Source organism: Diadema antillarum, unplaced genomic scaffold, assembly GCF_040938485.1.
Source record: "Diadema antillarum isolate AM-2024a unplaced genomic scaffold, OU_Dant_1.0 scf00000045, whole genome shotgun sequence".
NCBI classification, from domain to species: domain Eukaryota; kingdom Metazoa; phylum Echinodermata; class Echinoidea; order Diadematoida; family Diadematidae; genus Diadema; species Diadema antillarum.
The window spans coordinates 1,316,609-1,322,839 of record NW_027270934.1 but is presented as its reverse complement, the minus strand read 5'-3'; positions in this window follow the sequence as shown (position 1 = coordinate 1,322,839).

Sequence of the window (6,231 nt, the reverse complement as noted above, 5' to 3'; positions counted from 1 at the left end):
CAATCGAAAAAAGGGGTGCGGTTAATATATTAAGGGGGTAAACCCTTGGTTGTATCCATGTAGAGTGTCATATAAATCACTCATTATTGATAAAATTTTACAAATTCTCATCATTCTGAATCTCACACACATGAGCAAAGTTTACAGATGCGGCAGCATTATAACAAATCCTAGCTGTGACAGCAAGTCTACAATATCGCCCCTAGAATGTGCTATAAAGGGCTCAACATTAGCACTTCACCGGTGGCTAAGAATTGATGTTTGGTGACCCAATTTCCAAAAAGGTTATCTTGTAGTAGCCCAATTGGGCAACTAAAATTCAAATGGATTGTTATATGTTTCCTTGTATTTTGAATCAATTCCCTTTCTTTTTTAAATAAAAGATCCCAAGTTCCCCTCCTTACACACAGCAGGGTGCAAACTCAGTGAATATATTTACATAATCATATTATGTAAGAGTGGGAGAGAGAACGAAACAGTGGGTGGAAGAGAGGGAGATATGATACTTTGATACTCTTTTGAGGCTAATTTTTTTTTTTTGATTTTCACTCTTCTCCATTCTCATTTATGCTCAAATACTAGTAGCAGTTGTGCAGCTCATTTACCAGTAATTATTTGAATAAAAACTTGCAGTCATGTAACTGTACTGTGGACTCCCGTTACAACGAAGTCCTCGGGACCAGCAGTTTTCTTTCGTTACATCGGAATTTCGCTATAACCGATCAAATAAACAATAAAAATACATGAAGCGAATAATGCTGCAGCCTGAATTTTTACTTCGTTGTAACAGGAATTTCATTATAACCATGTTCGTTATAACAGGAGTACACTGTACTTGTATGAGAGTCACATCCGCTGTATACAGCAAGTCAATGAAACAAGCAATAGCAGGAAACTTCAAAGCTGATGCTATCATTGACATTGACTTGACACATATGCAGCGAGTTAGGATGGAGATAGAAGTGAAAGTGAACACTGTTCATATGGAGGAGAGCCCAGACTGTAAACACTGAACAGGCAAGCCATAGCCAGAGTAAGAGGAATGGCGCAGAATTACAGGTTTGGTTTTTGGTTTGGTTTAGTTTGTGATATTCCTTCATTCAATCAAATACAAATTCAGCACAAATTTCAGAGATACAAAAAATACCAAAACAATGATTGATATGATAGCAAAGCATTACACAAGTAGATAATTATAAGCAATATTGTGCCACTTACATATACAAAACATGTGAATGAGATTTAAAAAAATATATATTATAGTCATAAGCAATAGCATTGTGCAATGAACAAATCATATGATACATTTAAATGAGATAAAATGAAGAGTTTGTTTGCAAAAACTGATAAGTCCATATTTGCCAAATGGAGATATTTGTGATTAAAGGTCAAGAAAAATAAAGAGAATAATAAGAAATTTTTTGCTTCTTTTGACCATAGCAGATATCAAATTCCAGTAAATAAGGCAGATGATTGAACACAGGAGACCACCATCCAGAGCAGCTACACTGAAAACGGATCGGGGCCTTTAAAAAGAAAAAAAAAGAAAAAAAATCACTTTTAGGGAGATTGAGTGATCAAGTGGATGCAGTGATAAAGAATAAAGATAGAAATTATGATTATAGGCCTATGATATATGTTGTTATGATTTAAAGAATAGAGAGCAGATACTTGAGTTGTATCATATGCAGTTTAAGTGCAGTTGAAGTGATAATGAATGACTAAACATTTGGATGCTGAACATACACAAATGAAACTTTAGTGTTGGTTTGTTCTAAGTTTTAAGCTAAATGGTTCCAAATGACTTTTTGTTTTATTTTCTATTTGTTGTGGTTGAACTGCTTTATCATATTACATTATACATGACACAGGGCCGGCGGAACCAGAACACCTTAAAGTGGCATCAGAAGTTGCGCTGAAGACCATTTTTTAGCTTAGTTTTGTTTTTGTTTTTTGCTTGTTAGCTGATGAAACCTGGAAGTGGCACCAAAAGAATGAAGTGGGGGAAAAAAAGAATTGAATACATGGGCGTCACCAGGGGGGGTGCGTTTGGTGCGAACGCACCCCCCTTCAGATCCTAAAAAAAAAAAAAAAAAAAAAAAAAAAAAAAAAAAAAAAAAATCAGTCTGCGAGCGACCTCAACGCCGGATGCTAAATAATTACTCTTTTCTATTTTTTTAATATTTTGCACCGGGGACACACACACACACACACACACACACACACAAAATCAATTCGCACCCCTGGTTCTGGCAGCACTGATTTTATACATATCTAGGCCCTATTAGTATTCTACAGTGTTTACTATCTATCGACCGTACTGTATATCCGTACGATACGGAGCACTTATGTTTGTATGTACGTGTGCTACTTACAAGTATGTAGGGTCTATGTACGTTACTTCTGACCAATCCATATTGCCAGCCCAAGAGCGAGCCTTAGCCTCACTAAAAAAAGATGAAAAAAAATGGAGGGGCAAGCATATCATTTTGCCCACCCCCCCCCCCCCTCCATAATTCCAGAGACGAGAAGATTTTCTTTTTTTTTTGACAGAAAAACAAAAAGTTTCCCCCATAAACATTTTGGTGGGGCAAGCATATTTTGATTTTGCCCCCCCCCCCCATGATTAATAATTCCCGAAATGAGAAGATTTTCTTGCTTTTGAAAGAAAACAAAAATGTTGCCCCCATAAAAATATTGGAAGGCAAGCGCACCATTCGCCCCACCCCACATAATCATAATTCCCGCGATGAAAAGATTTTCTTGCTTTTTTGTTAGAATTCAAGAAATCTGTCCAATTATTTCACCCAAAAGCAGTGGCGTAACTACGGAGGGGGGGGGGGGTGGGGTGCGCCCCCCTCCCAATCCGCTGGTAAAAAAAAAAAGACTTAACGAAATAGTAATTCAAGTGTTAGTAAACTGCTTTTGAATGAAAGGGTGATCAAGAAATAAGATATTTTTCTATGATTTATTTTAGCCATAATTAGATAGGTATATAGTGTGAAACATTGTTCAAAACCCCCGGACCCGACAAAAGATTGTGATTCAGCGTGATTCCTGGTTGGCATTCTGCATAAGCAGGATGTGCGCAGTGTACTCAGTACATCCGAACGAAGAGTCGCTACAGTTGCGCAATGTGATGTAGAATGTACACCTTTGTACCTTACGCTTTGTATATCAAAGCTAGATCATTGATTTTGCAGTATTGCTTTACATACTAGTCTATGTAAAAATGTCTTGCATTGCCAATGAAAAGACTTGACCTGGGCTAATTCCTAACTTTTCCATGAACATATAATAAACACACACAAACAAACACGCACAATTAGTTTAGAGGATGCTCTAAAGTGCAGATTTTGGACATCCTTTCTCCGCTTGGTCACTTGGTCACTTCGACGCCACCTCGCTGGTCATACCTCCCCCAGTGGTCATGAACATAAACCCACACCCTTGACTACCAGTGGCGGATCCAGGGAGAGGGGCGCACCGGGCGCACCGGGCGTCCCCCCCCCCCCCCTTTAATTTCCAAAGCGAAAAAAATAATGATATACCTTCAAACGGCAGTTTTTGGACAGTAAAATGTCAAAATTTTCAAGCTCGCTCGCTCCTCTCGCTCGCATTTAGTCGTAATGCCATTCTCCTGAAGTTGCTGCCAGTAATTGCCAGCAGTTGCGCCTGGTGCGCCCCCCTTAATTTCCAAAGCAAAAAAGATAGCTACAAACGGCAATTTGGGGACTGTAAAATGTCAAAAATTTCAAGCTCGCTCGCTCCGTTCGCTCGCATTTAATCTTTATGCCATTCTTCTGATGTTGCGCCAGTAATTGCCTGCAGTTGCGCCCGGTGCGCCCCCCTTAATTTCCAAAGCGCAAAAATATGGCTAAGAACGGCAGTTTTTGGACTGTAAAATGTAAAATTTTCAAGCTCGCTCTCTTCGCTCGCTCGCATTTAATCGTTATGCAATTCATCTGATGTTGCTGCCAGTAACTGCCAGCAGTTCCACCCGGTGCCCCTCCCCCCTTAATTTCCAAAGCGAAAAAAATATTGCTAAGAAAAGAACGACAGTTTTTGGACTGTAAAATGTAATATTTTAAAGCTCGCTCGTTCCGCTCGCTCGAATGTAATCATTATGCTCTCCTGATATTGCTGCCAGTATTTGCCAGCAGTTGCGCCCGATGCGCCCCCTTAAAGTCTAAAGCGAAGAAACATAGCTTCAAACGGCAGTTTGTTTGTTTTTTACTGTAAAATGTCAAAATTTTCAAGCTCGCTCACTCGCTCGCTCGCATTTAATTGTTACGCAATTCTCCTGATGTTGCTGCCAGTAATTGCCGGCAGTTGCGCCCGGTGCGCCCCTCTACACCTCCTTTATTTCCAAAGCGAAAAAATATGGCTCCAATTGGCAGTTTTGGGACTGTAAAATATCAAAATTTTCAAACTCGCTCTCTTCGCTCGCTCGCATTTAATTGATATGCCATTCACCTGATGTTGCCGCCAGTAATTGCCAGCAGTAAGATGCGCCCGGTGCGCCACCTTAATTTCCAAAGCAAAACTAATACGGCTACAAACGGCAGTTTTTGGACTGTAAAATGTCAAAAATTTCAAGCTCGCTCACTCGCTCGCTCGCATTTAATTGTTATGCAATTCTTCTGATGTTACTGCCACTAATTACCGGCAGTTGCGCCCGTTGCGCCCCCACCCCTCCTTTATCTCCAAAGCGAAAAAAATATGGCTCCAAATGGCAGTGTTTGGACTGTAAAATGTCAAAATTTTCAAGCTCGCTCTCTTCGCTCGCTCGCATTATTGTTATGCCATTCACCTGATGTTGCTGCCAATAATTGCCAGCAGTTGCGCGCGGTGCGTCCCCCCCCCCCCTTAATTTCCAAAGCAAAAAAAAAAAAAAAAAAAAAAAATACGGCTACAAACGGCAGTTTTTGGACTGTAAAATGTCAAAATTTTCAAGCTCGCTCGCTCGCATTTAATTGTTATGCAATTCTCCTGATGTTGCTGCCAGTAATTACCGGCAGTTGCGCCCGTTGCGCCCCACCCCTCCTTTATTACCAAAGCGAAAAAATATGGCTCCAATTGGCAGTTTTTGGACTGTAAAATGTCAAAATTTCAAAGCTCGCTCTCATTGCTCGCTCGCATTTAATCATAATGCCATTCACCTGATGTTGCTGCCAGTAATTGCCAGCCGTTGCGCCCGGTGCGCCCCCTTAATTTACAAAGCAAAAAATATGGCTACAAACGGCAGTTTTTGGACTGTAAAAAAAATGTCAACATTTTCAAGCTCGCTCGCTCCGCTCGCTCGCATGTAGTCGTTATGCCGTTCCCCTGATATCGCTGGAAGTAATTTGTCGTTTCACACCGTCATTCTATAATCCATTTATAAGTGGTACAACCCTCTCCGGCACTTCCACACCCTCCCCCCACCCTTGCTCGCTCCCTCGCATACTACCCCCCCCCCCCCCCCCCCCCCCCCCCCCAAAAAAAAAAAAAGAAAAAAAAGATGAAATCCTAGCTATCGGTGCGCCGGTGCCCTTTCCCCGCTTGGTTTCCCTCAAAAAACAGTAAAAGTCTAGGGATTGAGAGCTTCCTGTATTCCAAATGTCTGTCCAAAAAATCTCGTAAACATTTAGTGTCAAAACGCACCCCCCTTGAAAAAAAGCTGGTGACGCCCCTGGAATAAAGAAAAATGTAAGAAAAAAAGCAGAACATTAAGTTACAAATCATATATCATTCTTATTATTCTTTTTTTTTTCCACTACTCCTCTTTTCTATGTTTCTGTGATTTTGTTATCTTATTCATGCAGATCATTGTAAATAATGTGAGTCTTCATGATTGTTCTAATAAAACATGAATATAAAAAAAGAATAAAGTGGGTCCCACCCCCCCCCCCCCCCCCTTGAAAACGTAAGCGACATATTTGCATCTCATAGCATGTACCTTTCTCAAAGTGAGTATGTATAAAATGCTTTGTTATATATGTCACATACTTGAAAGCAAGAGATTATTAAGCAGAATGATGAAGGTTGAGTTGTGTGTTTTCTTCAATTTGTCTCCCTCTACAAATGAAATCTATAAGATTAGCACTTAATTGTGGTCTAACAAATTTCATTTGGAGAGGGAGACAAATTGAAGAAAACTCATCACACCTTCCTTGTACATAACTTATTTGCAAGGATGGTTTTGTTTTCCTGAACATTAGCATGGCATACCTTCTGATTTCCTGTTTA